A 23,488-nucleotide genomic window follows, 5' to 3' on the forward strand; every position below is an offset into this window, starting at 1 on the left:
TAAATCTAAATATACACACTGAGAAAGAACAGGATAGGAAAAAAAAAAGGTATAGAGGTTAAATTTACAAGAACACAGAAGTTGTTTTCTAGTACTTGAATTCAAAACAAACTACACTGAATGTGTAACTATGATCACAGCTAGTATCATAGAATATCTGCTCAGTTCTGGTGACAAAAATACAAGTGGTTTAGTATTTTTATGTTATTTCAATCACCAGTTTGATACAATCACAGCAGATTGCTCAACCACATTGATGAACAATAAGTAGCACTGGTTACCTAAGACGGAGGAGGTACATCTAAGATACTCAACTTCTCCAGGAAAAGTCTTTTTCCCACACTTCAGATGCTCCAGCCTAAAGGGCTGGGAGTGTCAGCAGCCCCTGGCAGAGAAAAGGAGGAAAGTAACTAAAAGGTAGCTGCTTTCAGTTTGCAGCACCTCTGTGGAGAGCCCTTTTCTTTGCACCACATAGGAACGTATGCTTTGGTTACACTTCTTTTTCTTGTTACCGTTTCATGGGTAGCCTCAGAACAAAACACACAACTAGCCACACACAGGGTGAGGTGGCGGGAAAGTCCTCTCTACAAGAAATTCTCCAGTTACCCTAATTTAGTGATGTGTGTCCCAGAATAAGGCAAGGTCACTCCTTCATAATCCACATTAAAAGAATATTGACTTTATAATACAAAACCACGCAGGCAAAGAAATACAATGGCTATATAAAAATCGACAGGCATTATCCGTTCTGTGACTTCAGCTGGTGTTGAATAGGTATCAGAGAGGCAGATTTCTGCATTCCTACCCCTTTGTAAATTCATAGTACCATCCCCAAATCTCTTCAGCACAGTTTTCACTTGAAAGAATAGTCCTATGGGGTTTTCATACCCAATAAAAATACTCAATATAAGTGTCTCAGACTAAAAGAATGTGTCAGGACCATGTCTTCTGCAGCACAATGAAAAAGCCACAGCATGATATTTATTATACTAACAAGTTTTACTTCAATGGCTTGGTTTCATCATATTTTATGAAAGCACCCCACCTTTTAAGAATTTTTTGCTTATTTACTAACACCTGGCTACATTGTTTTCCTTTCATTACATTACATTTCATTACATGAAAAAAGGCGACAAAGTTTACCTCTTACTTCATTTAGTAAAAAGTCTCCTTTACTGTAGCACAAAGCGTTAGGAAATTACCTAGTTCCTAAATGCTAAAGAAAAGATCTGTAATTTGCTGACATTGCTGAAACTTACTCATGTTTGCATCTTGGTTTTTCAAGTCAATTTATGAAACATTCCCTTATTCCAGATTTTTACTCTGATTTATCAACATGAAGGCAACTCTCCACATGTTAAGAAGAACATTTTCTATTTATGTGATTTTTCAAAATGTTTAATTAGACATTTTAACAATGTCTAGTCATTAGGCAACAATTTACAGTCAGGATTGATTACAAAGGAAGCTCCTAGATCACAAAGGTCCCGGTACTTTTGAATGGTTTCTCCGCATTTTCGTCCATGCACGCTGCTGTATGCATAAAGGGTGACATCACTCATCTGCATTATTGTGCTGTACATTCATCAAAGTACTGATTAGAATCTAAAAGTTCTCAAATAGCAGGAGGATTTAGTAATTTGTAATCAGATACATAAGAGCGAACAAAAGGAAGTATCAGTGCTTTCAAAGGGAGTTTGTGACCTTCTCGTGCAGGTTCTGGAATAACTTTCTCTGTTGATTTTCAATTGTACCTGAATGGCAATATTAACAAAGCAGCTAGACCTGTATATTACAGGTGAGGGAAAGTTTTCTAGTCAAGTATCTACCTTGTAATTACATTTTAATATTCCACTACGTATTTAGGAATATTAGTACACAAAAAGGAAGAAAGACATGAGCAGCTTAGTGCGGTGAGACTGTCAGACTTTTAATTTGTTGTGACTAACAATTCTAGCAGTGATTTTCTGGTTTCATATGGGCACGCTGCTGCACTGCTGCTGCTTTTTAATTAATTTGAGGCTGCGAAAGCTTTCGTTGAGCAGTAATGAAGGCCACAATGTGCATGTGTTGGATACGATGTGAAAAATTTGATAGCTAACACTATGAATCTGTAGTGGGTATGAACCCTTTCTCACTAAGGACATGTAGACAGTTGCAAGCTACATCATGATATGAAACAAGCCAAGCATTTGATTCTTATTTCCATCAAAAAGAAACCTATTTCAATAGTGTATTTGTCTCCCTTTAGACTGATTCTTCTATCTGCATAAAACGTCAATAAATCATTCCATACTTGATTATTCAAGTGCAGAGCATATCCCAAAGAAAGTTTACAGTTTCAAGTCAAGACATCTTTGTCAATGACCTCAAGGCTCTCACGGATCCCAGGTGGAACACAGCTTACTAGTTCAGTTCTCACTTTCAGCCTCCCAGGCAATACCTGTTATTTTGAGTGTATTATTAAGTTGTTGCTTTGCTTACAAAATACCGATGTGTTTAGATGATAGGCAGGGTTCTTCACTCACATCCAGCAAAGTCTGTCTCTCTTTTTTGAAGCTATCGATGGAATATCTGGGTGCAGATCCTCGGTCAGCACCTTCCTGCAGCAAGATCCGAGCTCAGCAACAAGAATCTGCGAGAGTCTGAGGACTCTCCATCCCACGTGGGGGCCTGCTGGGACCCCACTCAGCAGCACGGAGCTGCTTCAGACTGTTCAAAATTGCGTTCAGCTGCAGCATCTTCCCAAGGGCTGTTTCAACAGCTGGGGCTTGCCAGAGTTCACAAATGGTTTAAGCATCCCCCCTGCCTAGCCTCAGCTACGTCCCAGGCGTGCTCCCCCCGTGAAAAGCAGAGCGAGAGGGTGCTGCAGGGGCCAGGCTCCCGCAGCTCAGCGGTACCGAGGAATTCCCTCATGCACCAGTGGTGCAGAGGCAATGGATGAGAGCCAGGGATCTGGCTCAGAAACTGCTTATTTTAGATAGCGATTCTCCCCCCACACACCGCTTTCATTAAACAAAAATTACCATGTGTTAGATAACATTAAACTATCAGCGAGAAGGAACAGTGGGAAGCATTTCCTTCAGCCGACTGGATGCCATGCACTTTTCTTAGGTTTTGAAAAAGCTGTTTCAAACAGCTTCTCTCAAGATGCATAAATGTCCATTCGGGCAGCTCAGGGGATGAAAAGTTCCTGCATATTCCAGGAATACGCTTATTTGTCTGCACATACATGAATTTTGGAAACACGGCTGATTTCTTCTATTCCCAAAGACCAAGTTCACACTGTGTTATAGCAGATCATTTCAGTAGGTCAGAGAGAACAAGAATTCAGCATCTGGAAGAAAGGTCCCTAAAGGGGCTCTCTGAATCTGCTGCTGTTGTTTTCTGCTGCAGCCTTGTTTTTCAGAGCTCTGCCAGCACCAGCAGCTTCTGCTCACAGAAGGGTCAGCAATTTATTATTTTTTTTTTGGCCATTCTTACAAAGCACCCGTCCCCATTCTGTAGCTCACATTCTGCCTTTGTGCATTGTCATTAAAACTTCATTGACAACAAGCAGACCGAAAGGGGTGTAAATGAATGTAGGCTCTGCCCCCCTCTTTTGTTCCCTGAAATCCAGCCAAAATCATCGCATTTCATACATCCTGAATAAAATCATAAATCCTTCCCCACGGGGAGCAGGGTGTTCCCCTTGAAAGCTGGCCTGCGGTTGAAAACTGCTTAAGGAATATAGGCCAGGTTTCTAAGGCTCATGCTAAAACTGAAACTGAGGCATGTCTAAGTTTTTTTGTAACACGTAACTTTTGTTTCCTTTTCTTTGAAAACAGCATTTTGCATATTTTTAAAATAATATTCCCCTCTGAACCTATATATTCAAATGTATATAACTGAGCTGCCAGATGCTATAAATTGTCCCAGCTCAACTGGACATAAGGAATCTATTCCGCCTTACGCAAGGGGAGGATGTGACCATAAGTGCAAAATTTCAAACCCATTTTTATATGTAGCTTTACTTATGCTAAGAAGTTGTTGGAGATTAGTTTAGTCTGACCTTTATGATCTATTAAAATACTTTTGCCTTACTTTTTGCAAAGAGTTTTATATTCTTTTACCATAAAGATAACTATAAGAATGCACATAGGTTCCCATACTACTCAGCGACAGATATCAAATGTAACATATTACTGTCTTGTCAATATATTGTATACACTGCAGGATAACATCGTAGTCTAAGTACCTAAGCTAGCATTTTCACTTCTAAAAGTCTACTCTAAGCTGCTGAATTTTGCCTTTACACACCCACAATTTCCATTGCCATCCCCAGTTTTTTATGACAGCCTCCAGTACACTCACTTCTCTTTCAATACAAAATTCTTAACATACATGACACATGAAAAACAATAATAATATTTTGCACTTCTTTAACACAGTATGTTGCAGTAAAGTAATATAATCCAAGCATGGCAAGTCTCTGTTCAGCCAATAAATGGACTGTCTCTCTACAGTCTCAGCACAAACCCAAAATTTTCCCCCACAATTATCAATATTGATCTTCTCCTGGATGGTATAGCACACAGTACATTTATATGTTAGTGAAACTAAATTTTGAGATGGAATACACTTGGGTAAAACATCCTTAGGCTTTAGGGTATTCTTGAGGGAAATCATGTAAATAAATGAGCAGGTTTTTTCTGTGTATACATGAACTTTTCCAGAAAATAAAGAGATGGCTACTTCACTGAAATTCTGTTAGCAATCCTCATAGATAATCTGAAAGTAATGATCTATCCTAGCCCATAAAACAAGTCCAGTAAATAAGCTGTTCTTGCAAAATTAAGCACGTTTTTCTAAATCCTCTGCTTGCTGTTCTTTGACTGATTCAAGTACAGTGGCCTCATGAAGTCATTAAACCCCTTCTATGCATTAAAGATCTTCTGCTGTTCCGGGCACCCACCAGCACTCCATGCACACCAGGATATTCCCACCTTTTTAACCAGGAATATCTGTTTCCTTTCCAGCTTGCATTGCACAATCAGCAGCAATGACACACCGTTCTGGGTTCATGGTCATCAATGAATTGTGCCAGTCATCTCGTTCAGGTACAGAATTGTTTTCTCTTAAACTAGGGGGACTTTGTCCTCTTTCATGTTTTACCTTGTTTTTCTTTTTTTTTTTTTCCATTAACTGGATGCAAAATAAAATGCTAAATCACTGTAGAATCTAGCTTATTATAATTTAAAAATACCAAAACCAGTAGTAGCTGTCTTACACGTTAGGACCTTGAGTTTGTGCTACAGTGTTGCACAGGAATACATGCAGCGTATTTAGGATCAGGAAATTGCAAATGTGGTCACTGTGCATCAAACCCTAAAGCTCCACCAGATGCAGGAAGGTCAGACTCAAATTATTTCACCTATTTCGGTATTCTTTTGTGCCCTGGATGACAACCTTTCCTGCTAAGGATTTTCCAGCTTCTGCCAAGGGACTCAATTAAACAAACATCAGCCGACCTCTGACCTCAGCATGCATCTTTAGTGATCACGTTATTTGCCCATCCATAAAGTGAACAGCTCTTAGGCCACAGTTGTCACAGTGACTTGGACAGCGTGTCAAAGAGAAAACTGCAAAACTGATGTTATACAAGTACCAGGCAGTTTTTCTAACCAGCAAAAGAGTCCTTCTAAAAGGAACACGATCTGAACTACACTTTGCCTTTCATGCTTTCTACTGTTAGGAAATATTTCTCTCTGCGGTGAAAATCTTCTCAAAGCACATTTTCCCCACATAATTTAGGGGGTTGCCTGGGCTTGTACATATCAGAAATCACTAGCCTAATTCAATTAAACTATTTGCTATGCTTTTAGGAAGTCAGCAGAGGTAAAATTGAAAAAAAAAAAATCAAAAGCGCTTATCATGGCTATGAAACAGGAAGACTAGAAGCAGCCAAAGTACCAGTGTATACTCTCTCCCCACCTGAGTCTTAAAATGAAATTGCAATTTTTTGTTACATCACAGTATCCCACAATCACCTGCAGCCAATAAAATCCATAGGAAAACACACTGCAGTTTTTAGGAGCATTCACGGGAAGCATGGGACAGACTTAGGGAAACTGCTTTACATTTTACTGTCCCATAAATTGTTCTTGCTCGTGAAAATTCTTCAAAATGCTCATTTTGTAATTTGAGATGGAAATGTGTTATCACTGACTCCTCTTGCCCTCATAAGTGTGTCCCCCTTCCCCTTACTCAACACTTCACCTCTGAATAACTAATAGATTAAAAGGAAGAAAAGCCTCAGGTCTTCCTCACAAGATTGCATTAGCCTATTAGACTTCTTTTGAGAACTCTTCTTCATGAGCTATGTACTCAGATGCTCCTTCCTCTTTCCAAAAGGCATGGGTGGATCTTTAGCTCACACCTAAGACTGCTAGAGGAAAGCCAGCACGTAACTTTCTGTGCACAAGTACACTTAAAAGCATCAGCAACGAACCTTCACCAAAAGCATAGGAGGACTGCCATTGAAACCTTGAACATGCTGGCACCGAACTGAGAGCACAGCCGTGCTAGCCCAGCTTTTGCATTAAATACTGGGTTATCTTGCTCTCCTTAAATTGGGAAAGGCTTAGCCCTTGCCCTCTCCCCAGTACTTCCCAGCAGTGCAAAGGCAGAGTACTGCTTTGGGAGAGCCATGCCACCACAGTTGTCCTGGCAATCCTTAAAAGACCATGAAAGGCTTCATGGCACAGTAGGGTAGCAAGGAGAGGAGGGGGGAAGGCAGGGTCTGCATCTGTGCCTCATCTCAACACGGCACCACAAGAGAAGGGATGGCTACATGTACTTCCATGTCACCAGAGCCTCAGCCAGGCACGTCACACCCTGTGGGCTGTCCAATTTTTAAAGCCAAATATGAAGCAGGACTTCCTTTTACTCCTGCATTCCACAGGAATGCCCAGTGGCTGTCTGCAACTTGCTTATTCCAACAAATATCATCTCTGATTAAACTGTATAATATGGTAATTAGCATTTGAAGGGCTGAGGCATAATTCCCATGAGTATGATATCCCTTGCCCTCTGCGAAGGAAGGGAAAGTGATTGCAGTAATCCACCATTATAGAGAAATGTGTTGTCTGGTTTAAAAATTATTTTATGCTCTTTCTTTTCCTGGCTCTTTCTACTTACAACATCTCTGTGGTGAATTTCTGAATCGAATGAGGAGGGTGTTTTTATTGCTTCCTAGCCATAAAGGAGGAAGAAAAGTCATTTTTAAAAATAACTACCTGTAAAACACAGTGTCAGAGATTAAAGCAGTTGGGGGGGTTCTGTATTTACTAAGGGAAGTTAAAATCTTCTGCTCTAAACATAGCCTCTTTCACTGTGGAAATACAAGTTGCACATCAGAGTCATTTTCTGTCAGCCACATGAGCTCTGCAGAAAGAAAGCAAAGATTACTTCATGTTGCTGAATTATGGCAAAATTACCAATAGCATAAAATCACCTTACCACTGGTATGCAAACAACTTGGAATAACACCAGCAATTGGAAAATGACAAGAGTAAACCTGGATGGCGAGCCACACGCTGAGCTTTAAAGGAAGTGCCATGGCTGTGGATTTCACGTTCAAGCTACACATTCTGCACACATCAACTACTCAACAACAGATAAGAGATTAGTATACTGGATTCATTTGCTAAGCCGGTAAAGCTTTGGGACCAAAACCGCCTCTCATTTCATGTTGACATTACCTAGCACAGAAGGTCAATTGTCAAACATTAAATCAAAAAGGAATCATATTGCACTATTGATGTGGTGTTGCCTTATCACAGTGCATCTGATGATGCCCATAAGATTGCATCCAGACAGAAAAATCACTGCCTATTACCTGGCTGAGGTCAAGCGAATGGTCACGTACTCTTTGCATATCCTTTACATACCGTCATATACATACATGCATCTATCTTTGCATATCCTGATGTGGACACACATGCATAAGGCTGCATGTGAGAAGAGTTTCACAGGTAGAGAAGCCTATGAGGAGGTTCCTCATCTTCTATGAAGATATAAAGACGACAGATTCACGCTATGTAAGAACACAGGGTCTGTGGGCACATGCCAAGAGTCATCCTCACTCTGGAAATACAGATTACACTCTGCAGGGAAGAACGTACTGTAGCTAGCTGCAGGATATGGAAACTGTCCTTGAGAAGCCCGGTCAAGCTGAAATAAAACTATAAATGTCTATGCCAATTAAACATGACAGAAGTCTCCAGAGATGAAAGAACCTCTTCATTCTCATTGCAGAGAAAATGAGATGGAAAAGGGGTAAAAGAAAAGAGGAGGAGGATACCAAAAGAGGAAGCTGGTGCTCTTCCAGAAGTAATGCAAGTCAGCATTGCCTCCTGTTAAGGTCTGTGGATTATTTACCAGTCTAGCTAGTCCTTAAACAACAAGAGAGCTTGCAGCAGACACATGATGAATTTGCTCTCTCCAGTAGCCTACTCAAGCTACACTTCTGTGGTTTTTGATAGAAGAAGCAGCACTCCAGTGAAGAACAGGGTAAACCATACCTCAAATTTAAATATTTATATTTTCTATATATTGCATTTGACGTTCGGGCTGCAGAAAAATGACAGATTTTTTTAAGAGAAATGCAATAGTTATAGTTGGGAAATCGTGACACAGAACTTAGCAAACATTGAAGAGCTGTTTCATACTATTCAATCTCATCTTTAAAAGAAAACTGCATGTCAGTGACTGACAGATTGTAATGCTTAGGCTTAAGGGGAAATGAGATGATAGGGCTCTTATATTTACTCTTAAGTGAATCTGCAGCCAAGTGCTCTAAGGAAAAACATGGTAAGTTAACTCGGCATCTGCAAGATCAATATAATTCCTTAAGAGGAAAAAGTTCTCTGTTTAACTTATTTTTCTCCCACAGGGGACCATGTCAGACTGTTGCAGGAAGCAGTAAATTGCAGTTTGTGGACTCTGTTCAGGCACAACAAGAAATCATTGTAACTCAAGTGATAAAGTCAAAACTACGGGAATCCAGTGGAAAATGGTTTTCCTGTTCTGAATTGCAGCTCGATTTGAGTCTTTAAACTGCATCAGATGACACTGCTTGAGACCCAGATCTGCACAGCCTGAAATACAAAGCTGAATATCCAGCTCCTATGGTCTGTAATGAGAGTTCAATAGCAAAAACCACTTTTCTTGGGACTAATTAGTTTCCACAGACTATTTACGACTCCAGGAAAGCTGCTGTCTTTCATGATAAGAGAGACCTAATCCTGAGCAACTGCTGAATTCACATTCGATTGGTGTGGCTATGGCAAAGCATCTGACTCACTCCCAGCTTCTGCACAGTGCCTTGTGGTGCTTTGTGCCCACCCTGAAAAGTTTCTAGTTGACCTGATCAAATTCCAGAGCCTGGGTTTCAGTTAACCAGGGATGTAGGGCAGACTCAGGATGTGAGACACGCTACACAACATGAAACTGTGAAGGTAAAAATGGGACTTCTGTGCTGATCATGAAGATACCAAAACCAAGTGGTGTTGATGCTAGAAGTCAGTCCTGGGAGCCAAGAGCCGAACAACTTACTCCATCAAGAATTTCACTTCTCTTGGCCAACCTCACAAATGACTCAAACTTCCAGTTTCATGTCTAAAAGATTTTCCAGATTGCTGCTGGTCCTTTTCAGGCCTCTGTCTCTGGGTTTGCAACTACTGTTATGTTTCCCTTCCCTGTTCCCCAATGGCTTCAAAAAAATGGCTTCCATTGCTAGAAAGATCCATATTTTTCTAAAGATAAACAGTCCATCATTCATTTCTAAGACATTAGCTTTGAAAATAGCAAAGACCATTTATTGAACTAGAATTTTCCTGCCCTTCTAAGCTTCCCACTGGAAGATCCACAGACTCTAGTGACAGACATGTCACAAGCGGTGTCCAGTAACAACAGCAAAACACTCTAAAAAGTGGAAAAAAGGACAAGTTTGAATGAGGCGAATTTTAGGCTAAAAATCCTTAGAATTAGCTGCTGTAACTGGTTAGGAAGCTTAATGGGGTATAATAAACCACGGAGATTTTTTTCCACCTTCTCTCAGAAGACAGATTTGATTGGCGGGGCTCTGTATAGCACTGTGCAGGTCAATATGCACTTTATTAGCATACATAACTGTTAGCGCTAGAAAATGGTATGTTATATTCACAGAGCTCACCATACAATAAGCTGCTAGGTGCCAATGCAAATTTAACATGCCATCATGTTAAATCAGCTAATAAGAAAATCGGATGCAGATGTAACGTATCAAAATGTTTGATTTTTTAATTTTTTTTAACTTCTAAGATACATTCAGTGATTATTCCAAGGAAACACCATTATGACAGATTGCAGTGGTTCACAGATCTATCTCTATTTAAAACTGTGTTACCACAAAGCCATTGTAAAACCCTTAATTCCTGTGGTAATTAATTTTAAAAGCAAACACTTCAACCTCACAGAAATGGAAAGTACCTGCTAGAGAAAGACAGAACTAGAAGTAGCAATATAACATCTCCCATCCTTAACTGCATTCTTGTTTCCAGCTTTGGGAGGGCTGGGAGAGTACCGAGAGAAAAAATATATATGAACATGAAGAGGGTTTCCAGGATTGTACAGAAAGTATACGCTAATTAGATTGCACTAATTGCAATCCATCCCTTCCAGGATAGAACCCTTCCTACTGATTCATTTTACAGTATACGTAATGTATTCTCCCTGCTAACACATTTTAATTTCTGTTATTGAATCACTTAGAAACATGTGATGGGACAGATGAACATACAGATCAGCCAGGGAAGAAAGCACTGGACAGACACAGTCAATTAAAGGCAGTGGCCAACTTTAAACAGAAATTATGAAAGGCAAAAATACGGGCACGTGGTTTCTTTCTCCCTCTCAGAAAAAAATCAGTTTCCAGGACTGCTGCCCTGTGAAACCACATCGGGGCACAGCAAGGTATGTGAGAATCTGAGTCTGGATGACTTTGTGGGTCATGCTTACAAGCCCATCCACCAAGGAGAGGAAAGGATTGAAAAGCCAACAGAAGGGACTGAAGAGCCCAAGACTCCTAGGAGGCAAAGGAGTGTTGGTGTTCAGCCACTGCCTCCTAAGGGCACCCCAAAATGTAGCCCTGCTCACCAACCACCACACCACCATGCCTGATAGCATGCAGATGCAGAGAAAGAGGAGGGCCGTACCACAAGCTGTGGGAAAAAAGCAATAACTGCAGACAGGCAGGAAAGCACAAAAAAGTGGTGAAACAACCCCGCAATCACATCCTCAATATCGGCCTTCCCCAGGGGATGGACTGGTAACACATTAATGAAGAGGAGTTTGAGGGACAGCATTGCAATCGCTTTCTGGGTGTTTAGAGATTGCTACGCCCACAATAGTTAAGATGAGCTTGTTGAACAAAACAAGAGGTTGGCAATCGGGCCTGGTGATACAGAATGGATGGAGACATTGTGATAGTGACTAGCAGAGGGCCGAGGAAGGGTTTTCAGACTGAGGACCAACAGTTAGTGAAGGGACACTGAGGGAAGAGGGACGCACTCAAAACGATGTTCTAGGAGTGTAATCTTGGCAACCACGTTCTGGGGGAGCTGCACAAGGGAGGACTGCAGTTGTCATGGAAGAGACAGGAGAAAAAGGCTAGTCAAATATTTTAGCGGGGTAAAAACTGCCCTATGATTGAGTTAATGGAAAACAGAATCTGCCAGAGTTACAGCACAAGCACAGGTCAAGCTGAAGACTGAACTCAGATTACGGGTGACAGGTTAGACCACGGCAATATGTACTTTGGTCAAGAAAGGAAGCACAGAATTCTCAAAGCACAGAACTGAGAGAATGCATAATTTGAACTTTTTTTTTTTTTTCCCCCTCTTTTCTTCCTTTTTTGAAGAAGTTAGCATGGAGTACTTGATAGCTGCTGTGAAAATTTCCTGGCACGATCTTTAGTTGCATGATGAATGTCTAAGCTTAACTAAACCATCTTCAGAGAAAAATTATAGATAAAGAAAATGGTCAAAGCCTTGAGGAATTAGTTGATTTGATAACTTTCTGTACAGTGTCATGATTTTAATGCTTGACATCTCAGTGCTGCAGGAGGTCAAAGGACTGAAAGCAACTGTCATCTACTTCCACATGTATGTGGAAATCCTCCCTTTGCCATAACCTGAACTTCCCAGTTCTTGCTGTGAAGCTAACTGAGTTGGCCGGAAGACAAGAATTCCTCCTCATGAAAAACACTGAGGTTTTGGCTTTTGTCATTCAGACAAAAATGAGGGATTTCAAAATATTTCACCACAGGAAAAGAATGTCTGTCAGTTAGTCCAGAGCAGCACTGAACGCACTTGTCCAGTGGTGATTCAAGCCTGCTCTCCTCAGTTTCTGTAGCTGACTTTTCAAAGAAAGAAGGGAAAACATCCAAATCTTCCTTTTGGATTCAGCTGTTCCTCTGAATAAAATTAAAATAGGAGGCTGAATGTTTCCTTCTCTTTTAATGAAAGGCTATTATCTACGCATTCCTGAGATAAACTATGGGAAACATAAAGCAGGGTGATTTATAACTGAATCAATAAGGATGAAAGATGATGAGAACAGTTTTTATATCTAGCACACGGAGCATAATGTCAGTTAAAAACTGCACAAACTGCCAAGTGACTTAATGCCAGACATACTTGAGGCACAAAGGGTCACCAAGTACGAATGTCTCATGTACAGCTGACTGAGAAGTCGGGGCAGGAGCAGGGCACCCATATGCCATGCAGCATCTTGTGGGTAGGAAGCCACACATCATTCATGCAGGGGATGACAGAGAAGCTTCAGTCCTCCTGATTCCCCATTTTCATTGCACTTGTACCCTGGAAAAACTCAGCCCAGAGACAGTCAGTTGAGATTAGCTAGAGGTATCACCAAGTTAAGAGTTAACACTATCTCTGTTGGCATCCTCTATAATTGTGGTATTTAGCTCATGGTGTTGGACAGGGGCTGCAACCAATCATGTTCTGGTTAATCTGTCTTGAGTAACTACAGCTGGTAGGCCAGAAGAAAATTATTCTGAAATTAATTTGTAGTGTCTTATAATAAAAGTTACCGTTGCCCTGCCCCATGTTCTGAGAGACTCCAAGGAATGTGCAGGAGGAGGAGAAACTTTCCATTTAACCACCTTCTGAATGTTTTCATGCTTTGCGTGGTCCTCCTTTCCTTTTCCCAGCCACTCTGTTCTCACAGCAATTGAGACTCTCCAGTGAAATTTGCTTTGTTATCTGGATATTTTTCTGAATATATTTGTCTCGTGGTTAAATAGATAAGAAGTTTTCTTGTTTCAACCTGTCTTTGAAGGTATCTGTAGTGAAAATGAGGCTACTTTGTTTCATTAGACACCTAACTGGCTAACTTCTGCATGCTTCTTAAGCTCACGACATAAAAGAATGTATGTGGTTTTATAAGGTTACATAAAAAGTTATAAATGGCTTGTGTAAGTATTTGACTTGTTCATAGTCAATGGGAACTATTTGTACACGTAAGGCAAGCAAGATTTATCCTGTAATGGATAATCCTTTCTTCATTTAATAAATAATCCTTTATTTACTTTTCCTCAGTTCTCAAAGTCAGTCTTCAGAACCTAAAAATACAACCCATGACCTCATTACCTTCTCCCATCACGGTGCTGGAAGCCTAGGGATGACTGAGCTATGTTAACATGTTTGCCAGTAACCATTCATTTTCCTCTCCTTTGAAACAGCACTTCTGATGAAGGCTGTTAGAGAACTGCCATGACGTGCCATACATGACTTGAACATGATTCTGCTTCCTTGATCCTAGATAAACCCCAACAAATTAGAAGTTTCCCATGAAAAGCATAGGCCCGGCTCCCTATAAACATTATATGAGGTAGCTAGGAGGAGAGCTGTCTGCTACTAAAGCCACTGCTGGCCTGCGTAATGCTGAATAACACCACTGAGGCTGGCAGGCTGGTGAGAGCGGTGCCGGTGGTTCAGCTGACCCAGGCGGGACATGGTTTCAAACCCACACAGGTACACAAAACCTCGTTCAGGATCTCAAACAAGCACCAGCGCGGTGCAGGCAGGCAGCACCCACCCCGCTGGGTACATCCATTTACGCGTGCCGGCTGGCTGCTGAGCCCATAACGCAGGAGCAGGCCATGGCAAGGCAGCTTTTTACTCCTGGCACACCAAGCCCCCTCAGCTGGTAGTTGGATGGCAAACTGTTGTCGAACATCAATGACAGTCCCAGTACGGGTGCAGCCCTAGGGCCCTACCTGGAAGGAGAAGCTGACCAAAATGAAAGTTGCAGCAGCTCTGGGGAGACCAGCTTGCAGCCACGGGGCCAGGAATGTGGCGAGCTCCCAGCAGTGGGCTGGCTTGTAGGCTACCCCTTGATCCCCACCAACCCAAAATGGCCAAAACATCAGGATGGTGAGGCAGGCCCGACCGTAGGGGCAGCCTGGGGGGGTGCTCAGCACTACACTGAGAGCAGGTCAGCCCCACGGCCTACCCTGCCTCATTGCTCTGCCCCTCATGAGGCAGGATTTGGAGGAGAGAAGCAAGAAATCTGACTTCAAAAACAAGCATGCATTTCAGGATTAATTGCAGGGACTACCACTTGATTTTTGTGTTTTGCCAGTCTATGGCTCAGTGTGGCTTCAAGTCTTTCTGGTTTTGGACTCTGAAACCTCCCCACTGCACATCAGGGCCATTCTCTGATCAGCTCCTTCAACTGCGAGAAACGTGCTGCAAAGGGAAAGAAATCCTGCCTGAACTAAACGATTTCCTATCCAAATGAAAGCCTCTAAAACAAAGCAACAGCACTTTGCAATATGTCATCATAAATATTGACAAGATTTATTAAAAAATGCGTATTAAAATTAGGCTCCTAATCCCACGCTGAAGCATTTAAATCAATGTCAACCTTTTCCAAAATGACAAGTATTCAGCCAGTATCCCCTGAAATATATGGTGGCTTTGGTGACCAGCACTTTTGAATGTCAAGCTATTAATTTCCGTGGCTATCTTTCAGCATCCAATTTTGTCTGACCTATATTTCAAAGATGTCTTATAAAGGCTGGAGAAGGAAGAATTTTAAATTCTGGCAACAATACAGCGGTTGCTATCAATGGGGACTTGATTTAGTAATAACGTTGTTGTGAAACAGCCCATAAGATGATGATGTTTAAAATTGGACAAAATAACTCATAAGGCCCCTTTTCTTTTTGGTAAATTATGTACAGTGCTGCCTGTACTCCAGTTCCTGTAGCATGCTTCCTACCATCTGTTTTCCATTTTTCTTTAATTTCCATTCATGCCCTTTGGCCTATTCCCTGTGTTCAGAAGAAAACAGTAATTAAAGTTGACATTATCTCTGTGCCTTTTCCAGAGTACATAAGTTGAAGATAGATTTTTTTATTATTTTTTTTAATGTCCTTATATGCTGGCTCATATCTTTTACTGCAAGATCAACTCTACCATTATTTTTTGAGGATCTCAAGGATTGTCACATAGCAACCAGTTACAGATTCTCATTGACCACAGTAATGAAGAGGTTCAATTTTCACTGCATCTGATTTCCATCATTTTGTTAACACAAGTTTTAGTAAATATCCTGGTTCCTGCTAGAGTATAAAAATTACCTTTAAGAACATATAAGAGCAATATAAGACTTGCACTATGTTTACAGCAAGCTCTTCACACTATCAATAGCCTCAGGAGGTGAAACTCAGTATGTGCATCATTTTTGTCCCACAAACTCAGAAAAACTACTTGTTTTCCTTCACAGCTGCAGACAAAAAGATCATCTTATTGCTTATATGTAAGAATAAACTGTGTATAAAAAGGCCGTTGCTCTGACAGACTGCTGTACAGTAAAAAGTACAATCATTTTGAGTAATTCTGGACCTGCTCTTACTGAAATCAAGTTCATTTTTAAACTATAACAACCACAGGTTTTGTAAGCCTGCTTTGCCCATAAACTCACACACAGCGATTCAATAATACTGATGGTTTTGTCCATAAGCTAACTTGAACATAAAGAAATACTGGACTATAGTTGTTGTTTGAACCCAGTAGTCGTAGCATCCGAAGGGGCACAAGGGCACTGGTGTGCCGGGAACACATACAAGCAGAACCTTGCCAGCTCTGCTGCCGTGAGAGCTTTCTGTAAGGACAGGAGAGGAGGGAGACATGTCTGTCCCTTTCTTACGAGGTATATGCTGTAGGACAGACAGACCTTGATTCTCCAGATGGAGAGTCATTCACATACTAACAAAGTTAAATGAAGGCTTTCAGCTCACAGCTAAATTTTCCTTGGAATTGAATATTCTGCATGATCTCTTTTTTACATCTTAATTTTCATTTTTTTAGCCTTAGCGGTGCCTTATCACAAGGGTTTTGCATGTAACATAAACCCATTACCACAGGAACTTTAAGAACAGCAAGTTACTGTCCCTTTCTCTTGCAAAATAACATTTGTCTTTCAGATAGTTTTATATTAAGCCATATTTCATGACAACAGTGTCGAAGTCCTAAAATACAGCCTTTCTTTGACACTGGAGTTGTGTTATATGACCACAGCCTTGTATTTTGTGGCTGCCTTTTTGGGAGTCATATATTTTATATTTGACATATATATATAAATCACCCCTAGGGAAAGGGAAATCGTGCTGTTAAAATCATATATATGAACTCTTCAGTGATTTCCTCAGTAAATACTGTCTTACAATAGCTCCAGATAATGCATACACACAATATATAACATGTATGAAATGTGTTTGCCGCACACCAAATGGTTAACTGAAAACACCTGGAGGATGCCCTCATACCAGCCTCAATAAAAGATATGTAAAAATTTAGAAGCTATATATTAGCTCCTTAAACACACATCAAAGAATGATTTGTCTAATTCAATCATTTCTATGTGTCACAAATTACTTCAGTATCCATAAAACGTCATAGAAATTACCTAAAAACTGCAAGGCAGAACACCTTTGCCAAAAAAAAAAAAAAAAGAAAAAAGAAAAAGAAAAGAAAAGAAAAGAAAAGAAAAGAAAAGAAAAGAAAAGAAAAGAAAAGAAAAGAGAAAAGAAAAGAAAAGAAAAGAAAAGAAAAGAAAAGAAAAGAAAAGAAAAGAAAAGAAAAGAAAAGAAAAGAAAAGAAAAGAAAAGAAAAGAAAAGAAAAGAAAAGAAAAGAAAAGAAAAGAAAAGAAAAGAAAAGAAAAGAAAAAGTGGTGACATAAAAAGAAGGTACAAAAATTATATGAAAAGAGTACTAAATAGAAAACACTGCGCTAATGCTCACTATGTAACACGCCTGTCATTCATGAAGTCATCTTTTGGACAGAGATGTAGACACATTATATATACATGAACGCATGTATTTTCCTATTGATTTTGCGAGTTTTCTTTCTATTTTAGATATATTACCATAGTGTATTAATGGTAATCTCTTATTTTCTAATACTAACTAGGGATCACCTTAGGAGTTAGTTGGGTTTAAAGCCTAGAAAAGGAATTATGCCTTTACGCTGAAGGAACCTATCTTCCATGAAATGAACATTAGTCTCCCAGCTTGCCCAGTGGAAGAGTTCAGAGCTGGCTAAAGATCACGCCATCACCGATGCACCATCCTGCGTATCCTTCAGATGATCACTCCTTTCCATTTCCCCCCCCCAGCGATCTCCAAAGCACTAGAGAGAGCTAGCGCTACGACAAGAAGAGACAACTCCTTTCCCTGGTCATCCTCATCCAGATCCCAGCAAAACAAGCCAGAGGTACCATCAGCAGGAGGCCCCGTACCAACAAGCAGGAGGAACATCTTCCTTCCCTGATAGCTCATTCACCGAGTTACCCTGTTCCACCCTTCCAGTTCTTGTCTCTTACTCTTCTCCCCGCTTCCTTGCTATCTTCCCTCTTCTCTTTCTTCTCACCATTTTGCTTCCTCAATTAACTTTCTTTTTGTGCATTAAGAGTTTTCCTAACCTGCTGCCAGACTGCCCCCGTCAGCACATGGGAACAGGCATACCATCACACAGCTGAGCTGCAGAGGAGGAACACACCCTCCAGGCACTTCCATATTGGTCACAGGCATTTTGCTCCTGGCTGGAAAGATCCATCCATTCCTTTATAGCAATGGATTTGTTACTTCCTTCAGTCTCACTCTCCTTTAACAAAATAAACTTCAGGTTTGTTTGACACTTAAGAAAAAACCCCAAAGGCAACAAAATCAATGAAAAAAATAATATCCACTGATCTCCAGCAGGTTGAACCAATCAAGCTGTATGCCATTTGTTTATTCCTCTGCACCGATTTCTGACAGATGTATATAAAAATGAGTGCATTTAAAACCATAGAGATTTGCTGTACTTCAGTTGAGCACAGTGTAGCTGTTACTGGCAGGAACAGATAGGTAGCCAGATAGATAACATAGCCCTAACAACCAGCACTAGGTTTGGGACTGAAGTCTTCCCATGTCTGACGTAAACACTGACTAGAGGGGAACTCCTAAGATACTCAAAGCTGCACACACACTAGTATCTCCTGTGTCAAATTATCAAAAATGTACTTACCAAAACCCATTACTTGCACAATCACACAAGCCAATTCAAGCAAATATTCTAATAAAATTAATACAAATCTACTATGGGCAATTTTCCAGTGTAGAGGTAAGGATATTATTTTGCAGCCTTCCTTGTTGCACCTGGTCCTAAAGTCACTTGATCCTCATTATGTGGTATTTTTGAAATGTCATGAAAACCTGGCAATATAAACCTTAACTCCACTTACGAAAAAGATTCATATGCATTATGAAGCTTTTTTCTAGTTCCTGGATAGAGAAGTGTGATACAAAATCTTCATTGTAGAGTATGAGGGGGGTTTTCAGCTTGCTACAAGGAACGTGGCTTTTTCCATTGGCTTTTCTTTAGTCCATCTCACAAAATCTTTTTAGAAGTCTAAAGAGAAAGATGTAACTACTGGAACAGATTCCTTGTTTCCACATTCCTCCAGTTTCCCAGTATCATATCCTCTGCATATTTCATCTTTCCTCCCACTTATTCAAGGATAAAGTGAACAATCTTGATATCTCCACTCGGATTAAAGCAGAGTGTGGATTCCTTTCAAGCATGAATTAGTACTACACAGAATGAGAACGTATTTAAATTCTTAGAAATACAGCTTGTTTCTGTAATATTCATTGCATCCAGATCAATAAATCATTTAAATCCTATGGGACTGAAACTTCCTGATGTACAGAGGTCAAGCTACAGTGGAACTAGCAAATATCAGTTTCACACAGATGTGCAATTAGAACATCTGCTTGTGTCTTCTTCGGCTATTAAGATGTTTATTCTGTTAATTGTAGGCAAAACATAGCTAGCCATTGTATTTTTGGTTTTGTTCTAAAATGAGGAACTTAGCATCCTACATTCAACTTAAGCTGTCAGCGTAGCAATTAGCCACTGCCATATTTTTAATGGAGGTATCAAGCTTTGCAAAAATTCAGATCGCAGATGCTAGTTAACCTGAAAATACTTTGCTACAATTTCTGCCCTAAACAAAGAACAGCAGAGACTTGTCAGTTCCCCGAATCACCTTCTTTGTATATGCTTAAATCCAATAAGTTTCTGTTCTGTAGCAATAAAGGGAGGCTGGTGGGGGTTTATGTGGCCGTTGATTTCATACGAGTGAAACTAAACAGCATAATCTGATTTCTCTCAGACTTCAGTCTTGCAAATATGTACGTATGTGCTTAGCTTTGAGTTTGTGAGTAGTTTGCACATTCTCATCAGCACATCTGCACTCTGCCAGCATTTGCATTATACAAAACAAAAAGTGTTGTAAATGAAACTCTACCCACAGTGGTAGATGCCTGGGAAGTGGAGCCAAGGCCTCTGAGTCTATTCATGCAGCACAAATATTTGCAGGACGGAGGTATTACGAGGCAGAGGAAGCAACATAACTGGAACACCAGACTTAAGAGCCCAGAGTCTTCTCCAAACTGCTGTTTACTTATGACAGGAACTTGGCACGCTCTTTGAGTTCCCTTTGTCTCAGTTCCTCTGTCCATCTCTGCAAAACCAATTAAGACCCAGGGATGAGAACCAATTTTTCTAAGTGCTAAGCTCATTATTATTGCTCCTTTGGGGGCAAAAGTCCCTTTGCTAAAGAGGATTAGGATGCCAATCGTCACTTATTAGAGCTAACAACATGTGGACTTCACAAATTCATGTGCTTTTGCTACCTCTGTTGTTGACAAATAACTGGTCTCTTAAAAGGACGCACTGCCTAACTGGCTTTGATTTGAAAACCAAAACTTCCATGGGCTTTCTTGCATTAAGGAGAGTGGCATGCTGACCTGAAGTGCCCAAGGCAACAACAGTTGAAAGGGTACTGCTCCTCCTGCGTCTGGTATCACCACCCACTTCAGAAGGCACCAGACTGATAGAAGCTTTGTTTGCCATGAGCCGACCTATTAATTATCTTCTGCTTCACCTGCCCTCTTAAAAGTATAAGTATTATTTTTCAACCAATTATTTCTCAAATGCATAATCATTAGAAATGTCAGTAAAATAATAACTCGAGGGTGCTTCCTGTTAAATTTGTTAATAACCACATCCTCTGCTAATAAACACCTAGGCCTTTGGCCTCAAGTTTATTTAGCCCAGGATATGGGTATTATTACCTCATTAAGAGGAAACACCCTCAAGATATTATTTAAGTATCTCCAGAAGGAAAAACAGCTGAGTGAAAAGGATGTATAGGCCAGCTGTTTAAAATTCACCGGGTAAGGCAATTTTACAAGTCAGTCATCAAAAATTAGATTTACATTACATAAAGAAATACTTATTTCTTACATTACAGCATGCAGTTACCTGTGTGTTTACAGGAACAAGCTGGAGGCAGGGAGAATTGAGGAAAGGCACTGAATTAAATTTCCTGGGCACTGAGCGTATAGCAATGCAATGATAATTATTTGCTTTGATATTCTCTGCATTTGCTGTTATGCTGGAAGATGTTGGAGACACTTTGCTTTGCTTTTCCACTTCAGAAAAGGCAGCGTTTAAATGAAATGTGATGAAGCTGTTCTTTCAGTTCACATGCTTAAATCTCAGCATGTGAGTAAGTTTTGTAGAATCCAAAGCTGGGACACTAAAAATTATTGTATCCTTTTGAATAGAAACCAATTTAAAATAAATTCTTAAGTACGTTTACATGACCAATTCATGTCTTTAAATAATGCAGTATCATTTCATATATTCTTCAGATAAGCACATTGTTTTTAAAAAAGTATCTTTTTTTGGAAACATTTTTCTCTTTTAAAAAAAATTAATGATGAAAAAGTAATGGTGTTGGGCAATTATATGAACAATAAGTCTTAGTGTTAGATATGCCCCTCAAGAACAACATTTTTCATGTATTTCCAATGTATATTCATTTGAAGAATTACCTTTACGTAGCAATATTTCAGTGGAAGCAGAGACTGAACAGATGCCCTCACTTCACAACTCATGTTTTGAAAGAAAACTCTAAAGATGCTGACTGCACTACTCAGCACTGTCTGCAAGGAAAAAAAGTCTAAGATTTGCAGTGCGAGCTCCACTTTTTGCAAAACAAGAACTTAAGAGACACAAGGGGGAATGGAAAATGTTATGAAACAAGACTGCTTCAAAGAGAACCATATTGCAGTATACGTCAATTCAAGACAATTGCTGGAATCTGGCATAGCTGTATGTTCAAAAGCACATTTTAAAAATACGTTAATGATGTGCAGCATCAAATCAGTGATTGAAATAAGCCTGTTTCCCTGCTTCAGGCTCTTGCTCACAACATGGAAAGTGAAACCCACTGCCTCCCGCGATGTCCTCGCTGACAAACTGATGAAGCACAGCTTAGATAAGGGACACAGAGACGGACTGAAAAATGGTTGAACTGCTGAGCTCAGAGGGTTGTGGTCAGTGGCATGACGTCCAGCCAGAGGCCAGTTACCAGCAGAGATAAGATGGCACAACAATATTATATTTAGTTACGAATATTAAGTATTACAATTATTATGTACAATACTTGACTCATCCACACGGATCAATTCTGTAGTAGAACCAAAGCCATCACGGATGATTTCTGACAACGATTTTGCCATATTTGTCACGTACAGTAACTCCACAAATGCTGCACTCGGTAAGCAACAGTGAGAGCCACTTTGTATTCACACACCTACTGTCCCCTCCATTTTCAGCTGCAGCTCACTCATAGCTCCCCAGCCAGAATATTCATCCCACTTCCTCATCAAGCATTTGGGTAACAGTTAAAATACATAATGCCAAAATGGCACAGCTTCCATATGCTACATCATTGGCAGAATCATGGAAACTTTACCCTTGTTTTGGTGGGTGAAGGTCTGAGGATGACTTTTACTGCAAATAAGAATATCATTATGCTAATGGATCAAAATGTTTTTACAAATATTATTTACATATGTTCAAGGTCCAAAAAAAAAAGTATCCAACATAAAAAGCACATACAGATTTGCTGCCAAAAGTCATCTTCTTGTCAGACTGGCACATCATTAAGGACTAATTTCCCTGTCAGTCCTATGAGTTTCCTGTGAATTTTCCTGTGATTCTTACTGAATCAGAGGAAGCTCTCAAGCTATAGAAAGTGTGAAAACAGACAAGCTTAGCAGAACTCACTCGGCAATAGACCCATACAATTTGCCTTTCAGATTTTAAACAGAAGGGGATTAAAAATATTCCACAAATACAGAGCTTTCACTTTCTCTTCTCCTCCTGGTCTAACGGGGGCTCTGACACAAAGATAAACATCACCACCAAAAACCTACGCTCCCATCTATTCCCATTTAAATAAATAAATAAACAAACAAACTAACTAAAAAAAAACCAAAATCCACCCCTGGCTTTATTGAGCTTTCAGTGACTTAGCTTGCCATGCAGGACCAATGTTCTAATGTAACCATTTGCCTCTCTTCCCCCCTGCCCCTATGTTGTTGAGCCTTCTGCTAGCCTTTCAGGGTTATTTTGTACACAGCTGTCGCAGTAAAGATTAATGGATATACTTTTAAAAGAAAAGCCATTGTGTTATAAACCTCATGAAGTTCTCAATCTGAACATTGGAAAATAAAATTTGACAGTATTAAGCTTTTTCACACTGGTACATAAAAAAAGATAACTCAGGAGCGGAGGGAAGACTCAGAAACAACTCTTGCGGACTTTGGAGCACCCGGCGGTGTCAGAGATGAGAACCATCAGGAAGAGTAAGCTGGAAAGGGCAGCAAGGCAAAAGAGACAGAAAATAAAGCTGTTTAATTTCAGACACCTGAAAGATCTCTGGAAAGGATCGGTCACTGTGCCTGCCCAACTTAAGGAAGCACCAGGAGCTGATGGTGGTCCTGGCACACATAAAAATCTCGCCAAACTCCC

The 23,488-nt window shown here is 40.2% G+C and overlaps 1 long non-coding RNA gene across 8 annotated transcripts in view; it reads right to left on the minus strand.

Annotated features, from left to right (window-relative positions):
* Positions 1 to 23,488, minus strand: part of LOC119152686 — a 256,932-nt gene that overhangs the window by 74,373 nt on the left and 159,071 nt on the right. For 7 of the 8 annotated variants that reach the window (XR_005105856.1, XR_005105857.1, XR_005105848.1 and 4 more), the window contains exon 4: positions 282 to 385. The exons of the other annotated variant lie outside the window; for it this stretch is intronic. This is a non-coding gene — a long non-coding RNA (uncharacterized LOC119152686). The remainder of the gene's footprint in view (positions 1 to 281; positions 386 to 23,488) is intronic. 8 annotated transcript variants of the gene reach the window in all.

Source organism: Falco rusticolus, chromosome 1 (genome assembly GCF_015220075.1).
Source record: "Falco rusticolus isolate bFalRus1 chromosome 1, bFalRus1.pri, whole genome shotgun sequence".
Lineage (NCBI taxonomy): Eukaryota > Metazoa > Chordata > Aves > Falconiformes > Falconidae > Falco > Falco rusticolus.